Consider the following 16103-nt stretch of genomic DNA (forward strand, 5'->3'; position numbering starts at 1 on the left):
TATCCTAAAACTCTAATTTGTTTGTTCCTGAACTACAGCCAAAACGGTACACGATAGCGTGACAATTTTAAGCCCACCTTACTCACCGTCGTCCCTTTGGTGCTAATGGAAGAAGTTTCATTGTTATTCACATTTTAAAGTTTAAATCTGTCTCCTAGGGAGGGAGGGGGAGGGGGGAGGGGGAAGGGGGAGGGGGGAGGGAGGGAGGGGGGTGGAGGTGGATGGAATGGGGGAAGGGGAGGGGAAGGAGGGAGGGGGGTGGAGGGAGGGGGGTGGAGGGAGGGGAGTGGAGGGAGGGGGTGGAGGGAGGGGGGTGGAGGGAGGGAGGTGGAGGGAGGGAGGTGGAGGGAGGGAGGGAGGTGGAGGGAGGGAGGTGGAGGGAGGGAGGTGGAGGGAGGGAGGTGGAGGGAGGGAGGGTGGAGGAAGGGTGGTGGAGAGAGAGTGGTGGAGGGACGGTGGTGGAAGGAGGGTGGTGGAGGGAGGGTGGTGGAAGGAGGGTGGTGGAGGGAGGGTGGGGAAGGGCTGGGTGGGGAAGGGGAGGGTGGGGAAGGGGAGGGTGAGGAAGGGGAGAGGGGAATGGTGGAGGAGGAGGAGGGGAGGTGGGAGGAGGACGGGAGGGGAGGAGGGAGAGAGGGGAAGGGGAGGGGGGAGAAGAGGGTGCTGCACCAATGCAGGAGAGGTTTGGGCCCAACAGGTGCACTTGATCTAGTACATCACTAAATGTTAACTTGCTGTTGGCAAGTAATGAGGATGGCAAATGATATCTTGGCCTTTACTGCTGGAGATTTGTGTAAAAGTGGAGATAGAAACATAGAAACATAGAAAATAGGTGCAGGAGTAGGCCATTCGGCCCTTCGAGCCTGCACCGCCATTCAATATGATCATGGCTGATCATCCAGCTCAGTAGCCTGTACCTGCCTTCTCTCCATACCCCCTGATCCCTTTAGCAAAAAGGGCCACATCTAACTCCCTCTTAAATATAGCCAATGAACTGGCCTCAACTACCTTCTGTGGCAGAGAATTCCACAGACTCACCACTCTCTGTGTGAAGAAATGTTTTCTCATCTCGGTCCTAAAAGACTTCCCCCTTATCCTTAAGCTGTGACTCCTGGTTCTGGACTCCCCCAACATCGGGAACAATCTTCCCGCATCTAGCCTCTCCAACCCCTTAAGAATTTTATATGTTTCTATAAGATCCCCCCTCAGTCTTCTAAATTCCAGCGAGTACAAGCCCAGTCTATCCAGTCTTTCCTCATATGAAAGTCCCGCCATCCCAGGGATCAATCTGGTGAACCTTCTCTGTACTCCCTCTAAGGCAAGAACGTCTTTCCTCAGGTTAGGAGACCAAAACTGCACACAATACTCCAGGTGCGGTCTCACCAAGGCCCTGTACAACTGCAGCAGAACTTCCCTGCTCCTAAACTCAAATCCTCTTGCTATGAATGCCAACATACCATTCGCTTTCTTCACTGCCTGCTGCACCTGCATGCTTGCTTTCAATGACTGGTGCACCATGACACCCAGGTCACGTTGCATCTCCCCTTCTCCCAATCGGTCACCATTCAGGTAATACTCTGCTTTCCTGTTCTTGCCGCCAAAGTGGATAACCTCACATTTATCCACATTATATTGCATCTGCCATGCATTTGCCCACTCGCCTATCTATCCAAGTCACTCTGCAGCCTCCTAGCATCCTCCTCGCAGCTAACACTGCCACCCAGCTTCGTGTCATCCGCAAACTTAGAGATGTTGCATTCAATTCCCTCGTCCAAATCATTAATATACACTGTAAATAACTGGGGTCCCAGCACTGAGCCTTGCGGTACCTCACTAGTCACTGCCTGCCATTCCGAAAAGGACCCGTTTATTCCTACTCTTGAGATGCCTTGTTCTAATTAGATAGAACCCTATTGAGATCACATCCAGAATATTGTATAAAGGTCGGGTCTCCCGATCTATGGAAGGATATACTTGCAGTCAAGGGGGGTGCTTTGAACATTTATCATGAGGAGAATTTAAACCTGACCATCCATGGCCTTCTCCACTGCCAGGGTGAAGCCCAACCCAAACAAGATGAACACAAGTAGTGTACAATGCAATGGCATGAACAATGAATATTTCCATTTTTGGAGATCCTTACCCTTGGTGAGATTTCCCCTCTCTCTTTCTTTTCAATTACTCCCCATGACTCCCATGTTTTGTGCCCTTACCCAGTCACCAACCAGCCCCACCTGCCCTCCTCCCTCCTCTCCCTGCTCTCCGTCACCCATTTTCATCTCCCACCTCCTCCTGGTTTCTTCCACACACACATTTCCGCTACCCCCGCCACTACCCAGCTCTAGTTCCATCTGCCCATCACCTCTGCCTTCATGGGTCCAATTACCACCTTCCTTACTTACCAGATTCGAGCACGGTAGCCTTTGTGCTCCTGCTCAGCACCTTCCAGCAGTGTCTCCACTTTAACCCAACTGTCCCCACATCTAGCTCCAACACCCTCTTTTTTTCTATTTCATTCTTTTTTTTTCTTCTCTCCGTCTCCATCCATCATCCAAATGCTTCTGTCTCCCAACTGCACCCCTCGTTCTCCCTTACCTGTCTCCATGTCCCCATCATCCTTCACCCCTCCTTGGTCGATCATTCGCTTCTGTTTCAAACACTCCCCCTTCCGTCTTTACACTGGCTTCATGTCACTCTCGGTCCTGATCAGGTTTTCAAACCATAATGTCAACTATTCCTTTCCATCCACAGATGCTGCTCGGCCCACTGCGTGGGTTCCTGCAGATTATATTTTGCGACAAATTCCAGTATCTGCAGTCTCTTGTGTCGTCTGATCATTTTCACTATCTGTCATCTTATACACTTAATTTCATACACTTAATCGGAGACACTTTAATTAAAATCTTCCCTGAGACTTCTTTGTTACAAAGGAGAACAGTCCAAATCTAGCCAATCTAACCTCAAAGCTGAGGTTCTCCAGTCTCAGTGATATGTTCATTGCCCTCAACTGAACCTCTCTGGACCTATCTCATCCTTCCTGCAATGTTGTGGCTGGAACTAAGTGGCTGATAGATTAAATAACACTAATTTAGAAGGACTCAGAATGAACTTGAATCATACCTTGAGGGCTTCATATTAATTTTCCAATTATATAAATAGCTGATGGTATGCTAAGGGTGAGAGGATAATATTTAATGACTGCTGCATTAGCGTTATATATACAATGCATGAAATTTGCTTCAGTGAGAAAATTAGGTGAAAATCATTTCCCCAGTTTGTAATCTTTAAAATGCTCCTCTCAATTTTGAACCTTCACACAGTCAGCTCAGTCTATACTGGTCTAATTGAGAAATGGCAGTCAGTGCAGTAACAGCTGCCAGTTCCTTGCAATTCTGACACTAATGCATTTTGTCTTTCTTACACTGAGATTTATGCAATGCAGCAGCTGCCAGAATGAACACGTCAAAGATGAGAAGTTTTCGAAAGAGAATCTGGATATTTTTGACAGCTAAACATACTTAAATGTTTTAAAAACAAAAGAAACAATCTACAGTCACTGAAAAAAAATTGAAATTACTGGGAAACCACTGCAAATATTCAGCAGGTCAGGCAGCATCTATGGAGTAAGGAAAAGAGATGGTGTTGAAAGTTGACAACCTTCTTTAAAACTGGTTTGAAATTAGAAAGGCAGGTTTACATTTTTCAGAAGGTAAAATAATGGGGAGAATAGAGAGAAGGTCTATGATAGGGTGGTGACCCAGAGTAAACTGATAGCATGGATTGATGTGGACTGGGAGAGGTGAGGGAAGGCTTGTTTATGGCAGCTACCAGAAAGATATTGCAGCTGATTTGTCTGGTGAAAGTGTAAAGGGAAAACAGATGGTGAAAAAAACTCCTGGAACTAGGACATCCAGACTGGAAACCTGACGCAAAAGAGAATGCTGGGTCAGGCAACATCTGTGGAGAGAAGAACTGGGGCACATTAGAACTGGTGGAGAGTGAAAAGCAAAGTAAACTGTAAATGCTGGGAATCTGACAGAAAAAAATAGAAAATGCCAGGAACACTCGACTGACCAGGCAGCATCCGTGGAAAGAGAAAATGAGCAATGCCCCAGGCCAACAACCACCACCAAGAGAGGTCATTGACCTTCCCATTCCCCCACAGAGCTGTCTAACTTGCTAAGCATCTCCCACATCCACCAACGGCCACATCTGGCACGTGTTGCAAAGTTATCGAAATATGTTGAAATTACTGTTGATCTCCAAGAGCGGGAGTATGCTGAGGCCGAAGATGAAATAGAACAAGCTGCTTGGAACAGAGTAACAAGCCATGGCCAGTGGGAGTGGGATGGAGAATTAAAGCTGCAGGCAACTAATTGAAAGCCTGCGATGATGATTGTGGATTTAACAGAGGTGTTCTATAGGTAATCGTCCTACCTACATTTGCTTTCTGCACTGTATAGGAAGAAACAATACATGAATTGGAACAGGGGTAAATGAATCGGTGCTTCACCTAGGGTTTTTTGGGTCCCTGATTAGTGGAAAGGGTAGAGGTAAAAGGGTAGGCGTTGCAACTTCTGCAGTTGCATAGAAGGAACCATGAGAAGGAGCATGGGTGGACGAAAAGGAGGATTTGCACCTGCAGGAACACATGTGGCTTTTCTAACCAGCAATCCTTGGCTTCTCATCTAACCAGTTTGCTCGTAATGGCAACAATATCATGAAGCCAATTGGGTTTGTACTGTTGGGCAGTATGGTAGTACAGCTCACAGGGCCACAGACCCAGATTCAATCCTGACTACGGATGCCGGCTGTGCAGAGTTTGTATGTTCTCCCTGAGATCTTGTGGGCTTTCTCCGATTGCTCTGGTTTCCTCTCACATTCCAAAGATATGCAAGTATGTAGTAAATGGATTTCTGTATATTGGTCTTTGTGTGTAGCATGTGAAAGTGAGATAACATAGAACTAGTGCACAGTTAACGATTCCCTAAAACTGCCTCCTGCCAAAGTGGAAGAACTGCTAACCAGATATACATGCAGAGATACTGTAGACCTGATTATCACTGTGTGACCACTCCGCAAGAAATGCAGGGAGCAGCCATCAGCCACTATGTGATCTGCTTCAATCTAACTAAAACCCCCTGCCTCCATTATTTGGAAGGGACTGTGGAACGCCCTCTGCACATTCAAAGAAACTCATCACCATCTTACATTTCCTCCACACTAGCAAGCAACCCTTGACAGAAATCAATGGGCCTGAAAGAAAACCGACCTTGGGGAAGATCATATAGTACATAGAAGGGTACAGCACCAGAACAGGCCATTTGGCCTACAATATCTGTGCTGAACATGATACCAAGCTAAACTAATCTCCTCTGCCTGCCTGCACATGATCCATACCCCTCCATTCCCTGCAGATTCATGTGCCTTTTAAAAAGCATCTCAAACACAAATCTGCTTCCACAACCACCACTGGCAGCGTGATCTAGGCACCACTCTCTTTTTAAAAAAAATTCCCCCACAATTCTCCTTTAAATTTAAGCAAAGTCTCCCAGTTTTCGACTTTTCCACCTGGTAAAAAGGTTCAGACTGTCTATTCTCTCTGTGCCTCTCATAATTTCTGATACTTCTACTAGGTCTCTCCTCAACCTTGATGACCCAGAATAAACATTCTAAATGTGTCCAATCTCTCCTTCTACCTAATATCCTCTAATCAAACATTCCAGTTAACCTTTTTTGTTCCCTCTCCAAAACCTTTCCCACTGTGCGCAACTCCACCAATTTTGGCATCATCTGCAAACGTACTAATCAACTCATCTACATTTACGTTCACATAATTTATATATACCACAAACAATATAGGTCCCAGCGCTAATCATGGCAGAACATCACCTCAGGGATTCTGCCTGACCTGATGGGTTATTCCAGCACTTTATGTCATTTTTTGTAAAGCAGCATCTGCATATCCTTGTATCATATCCTTGTAAAGCAGCATCTGCATATCCTTCGGCAGAACACCACTGGTCACAGACCTCCAGCCACAGTTACACCCTTCCACTACTGCCCTCTGTCTTTTATGGGTATACCAGTTGCGAATCCAAATCTCGTCACTATAGATCCCATGCATCTTAATCTTCTGGATCACCCTACGATGATGGACTTTATAAAATGCATCACTTAAATCCACATTGACAACATCCACTGTTGTAACATCATCAATCACCCTAGTCATCTCCTCAACAAAATCATTCGTTAGTAAGACAAGGCCTGCCATGAAGAAAGTCACACTGACTGTCCCCAATTATCCGATTCTCTCAAATATGAGTAAATCCTATCCCAAAGAATTTTCTCGAATAGCTTTTGTGCCACTGATGTGAGGCCTGTTGACCTATAATTTCCTGGATTATCTCTACTTCCCTCCTTAAACAAAGGAGTAACATTGGCTATTCTCCATTCCAAAGGGACCTCACTTGTGGCTTGAGTGGATACAAAGATCTTCGTCAAAGTTCCTGTAATCTCCTCTCTTGTCTCTCAGTAACCTGGGATAAATACCATTAGGCCCTGGGGATTTAACCATCTTAATGTTTTTCCAGAGACTCAACACCTCCTCCTTGATCATGTTAGTATATCCCACACTGATCTCACTAATTTCCACTAGTGGGGGAGTTTAGGACCAGAGCCTCAGTATAAAATGATGCACCTTTAGAGAGGTGATGAGGAAGAAGTTCTTTACCAAGAAGGTGGTACATCTGTGGCATTCATTGCCACAGACAGCTGTTGAGGCCAAGTCTGAGAGTATTTTTAAAGCAGAGATTGGCAGATTCTTGATTAATAAGGGTGTCAAAGGTTATGGGGAGAAGGCAGGAGAATAGAGTTGAGAGGGAAAGATAGATCTGCCATGATTGAATGGCAGAGTAGACTAGATAGACCAAAAAGCCTAATTCTACTCCTGTCTTATGAACTTATGAACACTAACCTCCATGTCCTTCCCCTTCGTGGATGCAGATGTAAAGTATTCATTTAGTACCCCAATGATATACTTGCATCTATGTGATTAGTTAACATGTAGGTAGCTATTTTTTTTGCATACGGAGTTATTTATTGCCATTAGCATATGTTGGTATATTTAGTTAGTTAGATAATACTTTGGCTTTGGGCTTGGTTTTCTTAGTTGAGCGCTTACCCTGAAGCTACAGCACTAGTACTTTGTGTTTTAATTGTAATTTGCTCATCTACATCCTCTGACCAAGCATATATTCCCTCCTTTATGCTTGCATGATCCTTTCTTCCCCTTATGACCCGATAAATGAGGTGAAATGAAACGTCACAAACTGTTACTCCGTGCGACCTGCACACCTCTTTCCCACAACTCTAAGCTTATTGCTGAAAGGTTAAATAATCTTTTTTTGAGTTATGGTAAGAAGTTCCCATGGAGTTCAACATATTCACTCCAAAAAAAACAGAATAAGAAAATTTGTACAAACTCTCCCTGCAGAATATTGGTCAATATTTTATTTTATACAATGGACAAAACATTAATATTGATGAAAGCCAATTGCAAGATTCTTCCTGACAATAAAAAGGTGATAATTTTGCGGTAATTCAAAAATTACAGTAACTTGAAAATTAGATCATTTTTAAAAGTGAGCAATTGCTGAATAATAAAGATTTATTGTTCACGCAGACCGAATTAAGATAGAATAATGACTAGGAAGGAACTGCAATGAAAGAATATTTAGTTTATGAACAATAAATTGAAATGATTGAGTGGGCGCTTCAGATGATTGTCCAGCAATCAAAAGATCATAAGGATTAATGACCATAGATTTAAAAGTGATTCATATTACCTCAAGTGTACCAGGTAACTAAATTAGAGGGCTAAATCTATCCAGGGCATTACTGTGTTTCAAGAAAATATTTAGCAATGTGCCAAATTTGCCATATATTTCATAGCTCCAGCAACACAGGTTCAATTCTGACCTCCAGTGCTGCTTGTGTAAAGTTTGCATGGTCTCTTTGTGACTGCATGGATTTTCTTTTGAGTGTTCTAGGTTCCTCCATTATCCTAAAATTGTTTTAGGTGAATTTGCTGCTGTAAATTTCCCCCATATCGGAGAATTTGGATGAGGAAGCTTGATAATGAGAGAATAGATTACGGGGAAATAAATGGAAGTGTCAGAGAGATGAGATTCCTCTGAAAACTGGCACAGGTTTTGTGGGGGAATGGTCTTTTATTTGATGAGAAATTTGAAAGCATTTGAAGCTTTTGAAGAATCATTTCATAGCCAACCAATTTTAAAGTTAATCTGATAATAAACATTTTTAAAAATTCTTCTTGAAGTATTCAATAAGAATACTAAGTTTTTTGATGTTAAGCTAACGGCCAGCAAGGTGAAAAGCCACTAAAAAGATTGTTTCTAAAATCTGATGTCATTGACAACAGGATTAAAACAGTTAAGGTAACAAAACTGTATATTCTTAGTTTCCAGCTACATCAACATCTATATTATTTATACAAAATCACTTTTTTGTCAAAGAGCAAGGAATCTGCATGCATCGTATCTCATTAAAGTGGTCTATGATTAAATTGTTGAGAAACACACGCAAAGGGAATGAGAGTAGAAAAATAATTAATGAAGAAACATGAAAAAAGTTCACATTCAAAGTTATAGAATTGGGTGATTTTTGATCAATCAATAAAATATCCAATTGTTTTGAAAGTTAATGAAAACAGGGATAAGTGAATAAAATAACTTGACTACATTATTATAGCATACCTTAACCCTATTCACTTTATTAGCAAGGCTAATTTATTTATTAGAGTTTATTTTAATTTCTTAGAGTTGGAGCATACAGTGTACCTCTGCAATCTATTTTCTTACTTGCACTGGATTTGACAAATGAGGATTCTAGAAAGTTATAAAGAATAAGACATCAATCCTATTTTGCATCAGAGAATAAGATATTGAAAGGATATTTCATTTGGATATTTAAAATATTGCGAGAGAAATGACAGAAGACTATTTAACATAATTTAAAAGGAACAAGAATAAACAACACAATGCTGATTCTTGTGCCTCAATCTCGTGCTTCTGTTCCAGGAACGCAACTTGCCCTGGAAGAACAGCCAGTTCGACCTCAGCCTCCTTATGAGCAGAACGCGTCGAACATGCATGAGATTTGATGCTCAATTTAGAGCTTGAGACATTTGAAGCATTGCCTTCAGGTCTGATGATATCTGAGTTTACCTGCACCTCCTCCAACCTCATCTATTCTATCCACTGTTCCAGATGTCAACTTCTCTACATCGGCGAGACCAAGTGCAGGCTCGGTGATCGTTTCGCTCAACACCTTCGCTCAGCCCGCCTTAACCAACCTGATCTCCCGGTGGCTCAGCACTTCAATCCCCCTCCCATTCCCAATCTGAACTTTCTGTCTTGGGCCATCCTATCTTTGCCCGCCCCTCCCCTGACATCAGTCTGAAGAAGGGTCTCGACCCAAACGTCACCATTCCTTCTCTCTATAACCGAGATGCTGCCTGACCCGCTGAGTTACTCCAGCATTTTGTGTCTAAGTTTACACAACTCTGTTGCGTAGCACTCTCAGCAACAGAGTGTGTAGTTTGATGACCATGCTTAGTACCTTGTGTAAACCCGATAAAAGTTTCCACTGATTTTGCTTTTCAAGCTCATCTTCATGCAGTGGTAACTTTACCAGTGCTTCCTTGATTAATTGAACAAGTTAGATTGTACTCCATTTACATTTTCACCTGATTCCATGTTCTCTTTCATCACTTCTATTAACTTGGTAGCTTGTTTATATCTTGAGTTTTTCTGTTTCTCTTCTTCTTCAATCTCACGCTGGCTTTTCAGGGGGGCAACCCACTCCAAGATGTAAGAGAACTTTGAAGATTCACGTTTTGAAGAAAATCCATTTTGGCTTTGGGAATCCATTCTGATGGCGCCACCTGCTGGGCGAACATCAGATTTACGTACAAGCATACTAGTATGTCAATATCCCTTTAAGACGTATTGATGCACAACCATATCTTTGGAATTCAAAACAAGCTGATAGCAAACTTGTACAAGGTCACTTCTTTGTTCTTAGAATTTTTCAGTCGTAGTTTTCTTATACAACTTCCGAAGAACAGCTTTCCAATAAAGCTTACTGCAACCGGCTTTCGAAGTTTAAAATCTCCGTGTCCGATTAACGCAGACAAGAGACTCTTATTAGTCTGTTTCTGGCTTCAAAGCTTTAGCGACAAAACAATCTTAGTTACTGTTAGTCGCTCCAGAAACTTCAGCCCCACTCCTAGAGCTAGTTCCTTTTAAATGACTCTTTAGACACGGATTACTTTATCTTCTTGCTGACCGAGGATAGCTCGTGATCTATACACTCCGGCTGAGGAAGCGCTTACAATAAATCACTCCAGTTCAGATAAGATCTCACACTTTGTCTCTTGCGAAGACAAGTTCTGACTGAACACTTCTGAAGAGTAAATTCAAGCTGATCGCTCGAGCTTAGGTAGATTTTTACGATATTACGGCCAGCTTCTCATCTTTCTTATCAAGCCACAAAGCTGCCATTGACTTAGGATAGTTGGAATGATATTTTCTTGATGCAAACAATCAACAACAGAGATCTCCACGATGTTTCATTTGAAGTTAGTCGTTTATTTGAAGTTGCAATATAACATATTGGCATATCTCTTGTCATCGACTTATTATTGATTAGTTTGGTAAAAATCGAATGTCCCACCATACCCTACATGACTTATAAGAACTGCCAGATTTTATCTCCAGCAGAGATTTCTTGCTGATATTCTATCAGCAGGTTCTTTAGCCAATTTACATCAGCAGCTTCTTTTGGCTGAACTTCTATCAGCCGCTTCTTTGCGTGAACTGAAGAAATACATCAGAGCTGGATGTTCTCTGACTCTTCCCAGTCCATACGTAAGCATAGTATTAACCTCTTAGTGTCCAAAATGATACAGCAGGATACAAAATAATAAAATGTACTAAAATAACTAAGAAAAGGCAAAATGGCTCCTACAGTCAGAACTGCCACCAGACGAACAGAGCATTGGTGCCCTCATCCAGCACAGTGGGCGGCACGGTAGCGCAGCGGTAGAGTTGCTGCTTTACAGCGAATGCAGCGCCGGAGACACAGGTTCGATCCTGACTACGGGTGCTGCACTGTAAGGAGTTTGTACGTTCTCCCCGTGACCTGCGTGGGTTTTCTCCGAGATCTTCGGTTTCCTCCCACACTCCAAAGACGTACAGGTATGTAGGTTAATTGGCTGGGTAAATGCAAAAATTGTCCCTAGTGGGTGTAGGATAGTGTTAATGTACGGGGATCACTGGGCGGCACGGACTTGGAGGGCCGAAAAGGCCTGTTTCCGGCTGTAGATATATGATATGATATGATATGATAGTGAAGAGTCAAGCACCATTCGCTGCAGCCACAATCTCCTAACCCAAAAATAGTTTATTTATTCCTTTTTGCCTTCTGCCTATTAACCATTCCTCAGTCTATACCAGAATATCACTCCATTCCGCTTAATAACTGCTTATGTGGCACCTGAAAAACACCTCCTGAAAGATCAAATACACTACATCTACTCATTTTGCAATGTGCCAAAATTCTTAAGAAAGCTGTTAAGAACAAGTTCCCTTTCATAAGATCATATTGACTCTGCCCAATACTGTCATTATTTTCTAAATCCATTGTCACTATAGGTTTCACAGTAGATTTTAATAATTTCCCTACTACAGTAGAAACAAGGAACTGCATATGCTGGTTTATGCACAAAAGGACATAAGTGCTGGAGTACCTGAGCCAGTCAGGCCGCACCCCTGAAGAACATGAATAGGTGACGTTTCAGGTCGAGACCCTTCTTCAGTCTGAGTTACTCCAGCACCTTAAGTCCTTTTGTGTATTTCCCTAGAACTGTTGAGTTGTTAATTTAAAATTAATGCTCAAGTTAGTGTATGGATGAATATTTTTCGCATTGAGTATTTGAAGCGTGTAACATGCAGAATCCAATAAGTAAATAATGAAATCCTTCAAAACTAAACAATCAATTATTTGTTGGTACAATGGGAATGTTCCTGTTGAAAAGCTATTGACTAGGCTTAAACAACAAAGAAAAGTACATATATAGGCAACATAGAATTCTGGATATTCTTTGTGATTCATAAAATAAATGTTGATGAAACCATTTATGACTATATCCACACCTCATGAATTAAGTTTAAAAAGTGGAAGTGGAAGGTGACTAGCATAGGAAAGAAATGCAGATGCTGGTTTAAACTGAAAATAGACACAAAAAGCTGGAGTAACTCAGCGGGACAGGCAGCATCTCTGGAGAGAAGGAATGGGTGATGTTTCGGGGCAGCTATCTATCTCACCTATAATGCATTGAATAAACCTGTCTAAAAGCAAACATCGACACAAAGTGCTGAAGTAATGCAGCACATTTGGCAGCATCCCTGGAGATCATAGATAGGTGATGTTTTGGTTCCGGAAGAAGGGTCCTGATCCTAACCAAGTTCTCCAGAGATACCGAGTTACTTCAGCACTTTGTGTTCTTCTTTCATCTGTAAACCAACATCTGTAATTTCTTGTTTCTACATTAAAAGCATGCATATCATTCTCCATTGATAAATTCAAAATATTACCCCCGAGCTGCAAGATATATTTCAATATCAATCAAAGGAGCATGCTGAGTTCATACAAATTGCAACTGTAAGTGAAATGTCACATTACAGCCAACCAGTGTGGTGCAATGTGAAGCTAGTCTCTGAGATTAGTAGCCCATGCAATGGCTTTCTGTAAGTGTGAACCACATTGCAGGAGGAATTGATGTGGGTCCTTTTAATTTCACACTCTCTGAACCATGAAAGCATCTGCATTTCCTCTTCCAGTCCTGCACAACTCCAGACAGCAAGCACTGAATTGAATCACTGCCTTTTCATTGCTCTTGTTTTTCGACAACGGTTGGTTAACAGGTACAAGATAAAATCTGCCAAACTGCTACTGCTTTTACTGGAATACTTTTGTCATTTCCATGCTATTTTTCCAAGATAGGGTTGACTAAAATTAAAGGAAAGGCTGAAAGTCGTTACCATAAACGTCAGTGATAGCCCCTTTTGAGAAGAAAGGAGAGCATTTTATCGCATTACTGCCAATGTTGCCACATGCAACTGCAAGTAGCTTTGGTATTTCAATGCAAATGTGTCCCTAATTACAAACTCCAGTTCACTGTCATTTTTCAGAATGGAGTCCTGAGACAGAGCAAAATTGGGTTAATTTCCTATCACAAAGTATGGAATCATTAAAACATTCGGTACCAGAGAACACTTCACCATGCATTTCAAGAAGAGAGATTTGTAAATGTTTGTGTGGTGTTTTTTTAATAATTTTATTTCCTTTAATTGCTGAAATTATTTAATTTGTTTAAGATGTATTGGTTTAGAATATTCTTGATTGTCAGCAGGATTGAGAAATATTAATGTCGTCAGTTTTGATCAATACAATATGTTCTACTCTGTCTACTCTCACCCATCTTTATTCCCCACCCACTCCATCTGTCCCTCACCTGACCACTCCATCCCTCCCACAACTGTTTCCACTTGCCCATCCTACCTCCCTTATTTGTTCCTAAACTCCACTTTCCTTTCCCATCCAATTCCATTATCATGGTTACCACCATCAATCATGTCCCAGACAATAGTCATTTTAACCCTTCTCTCCCCCACCTGAGCCTTCCACCAGGCCACCCCTCCTTACCTGGATCTACCTATTTCGTGCCAGCTCTTGCCCCAGCACCTTACATGATTTTTTTGCTGGCTATCTTCCCTCCACTCTTTCAATCCAGCAGCAGAAGGCTCCTGGCCCTCCATGTCGATTGTCTACTTCTCTGCACCGAGTTCCTCCAGCATTTGTTCTAGATTCCAACATCTGCAATCGTTTGCATTTCCATTAAATGTTTCTGATTCTTACAAATAAGCACCCCACCTCCAATAACTTTAAAGCATTACACTGTTTAAGCCCCTGTTACTGCAAAATATCTCACTGAGAGAGAATAATTGTTTCTACTGGAGGAATCATTGGGGAAGCTTATAATTTGTTCATCGGTCAGCTTTTGATGGTGTTTGCTTGACTTAGCCTGAGCAGGCATCGTTTAACATATAGCTTCACTTGAAACTGTAACTAACTTTAGCAGAAAAGCTAAGTATCAAGTTCCAAATCAAAACACCATCTTGATTAAAAACAAATCTATTACAAGAACTGGATGACCCATTTCTCAGTTGGTTTACAGGGTAACTTAACTCTTCACAGATCAACTGTAAAACCACTTTGCTCAGTGTTTTTATTTCAGATGTCCAGGATCTGCAGTAATTTTGCTTTTGAACTATTCATTAGTGCATGTGTTTAATAGTATTTGTGCTAAATGATTAAAATAAAGATTTTAATCTCTTTAATCTACAGTAACAGCAAGCCTCTACTTTCTAAAAGGTTTGGAAGTTCAGCATGTTCCCAGTAATCCTCAACAACTTCTACAGATGTGCTTTAGGAAGTATCTTATCGAGATGCATCCTAGCCGATGATGATTCAAGACCACAAGAAATTGCAGAGTCGTGGACGTCGCCCAGACTATCACATAAACCAGCCTACCTTCCATTGACTCCAACTACATTTCACGCTGCCATGACAAGGCTGCCAGCATAATCAAGGACAGGTCTCATTCTGGTCACTCCCTCTTCTCCCCGCTCCCATCAGGCAAGAAGTTTGAAAATGCATACCTCCAGATTCAGGAACAGTTTCTTCCCAGGTGTTATCAGGCAACTGAACAGTTCTCTCATGCGCTAGGGTGTGGTCCTGACCTCCCATCTACCTCACTGGAGACCTTTGAGCTATCTTTAGTCGGACTTTAATGGACTTCAATGTTATATCTTTGCACAAAACATTGCACCTTTATCCTTTACCTGTGCGCTGTGGACGGCATGATTATAATCATGTACAATATTTTCTTTAACAGGATAGCATGCAACAAAAGCTTTTCACTGTACCTCAGTACACGTGACTATAATAAACTAAACTAAAACCAAACTAGGCTTGCGTTTGCTTCTCAACTAGCAAAGATTAACTACTCCTATAATTCGGTCAGTTTGTGTAGTCAACAGGTGAACCTCATTGCACGTTTGATCCCAGTTAATGCTGAATTAAATGATCTCAGCTGCATTGAAAATTGATGCATTACAATTCCCATCAGCATCCTTGAAACAGAGAGAGGAAAACCTGCATGGGTCCATACTTTTGATTATTGTCTGAACTCCATGATGGTGGTGCATGTGTCTCAATATCAGGTGAAGGCAAGGAATAAGGCTGGTTATGTGTGTCCTCTACGGAAATGGCATATTGATTCTCACTAGTACAGTTGGTTCTCACTGGCAGAGCTAACTGAGGTCCATTTGATTATATTCCAATCAGGACTCAACATCGTCTGTGAAGAGGAGCAAGGAAGAAAACTGAAGAGTGAGGATAAAAAAAGAACTATGAAAGGAAAATCACAGTAACATTGATTTTAGGTTGGGGAGCAAATCTAAATGACTTTTGTTCCTCAAGATAAGCATTTTCATATTTAATGTGCAAATATTCTCTAGGGGGAAACCTCTTGTCTAGTTCCTTTTATTTCAAGAAACGTCATGAAAGATTTCTCGAAGATTGAGGATCACACTTTCCCTAATTATTACAGGAAGGATATTTGCAGTATTTTGAATTTAGATTAAAATGCACATTTGTAGACTTGAATTCATAAATGGACACTGAACGTTAAAGTCCAAACCAAAAAATATATATTCTATTCAAATTTAATAACAACATTAAAATTAATCATCCACAATCTTCTCTCTTACATTGAAAGCACAACTATAAAATATTATCTTTAAATCAAATACTTTATTATTATGTTTAAATATTTTCTTTCAAGAGGAAATGTTAATGCCAGCAATGTTATCTGAAGAAGGCTTAATGTACTCAGGCACAATTTCTTTACAATTTCAGTAAAATAAACAGCATCAATAACTCTGCCGAAATAGTAA

The sequence above is a fragment of the Rhinoraja longicauda genome, chromosome 15 (genome assembly GCF_053455715.1).
Source record: "Rhinoraja longicauda isolate Sanriku21f chromosome 15, sRhiLon1.1, whole genome shotgun sequence".
Lineage (NCBI taxonomy): Eukaryota > Metazoa > Chordata > Chondrichthyes > Rajiformes > Arhynchobatidae > Rhinoraja > Rhinoraja longicauda.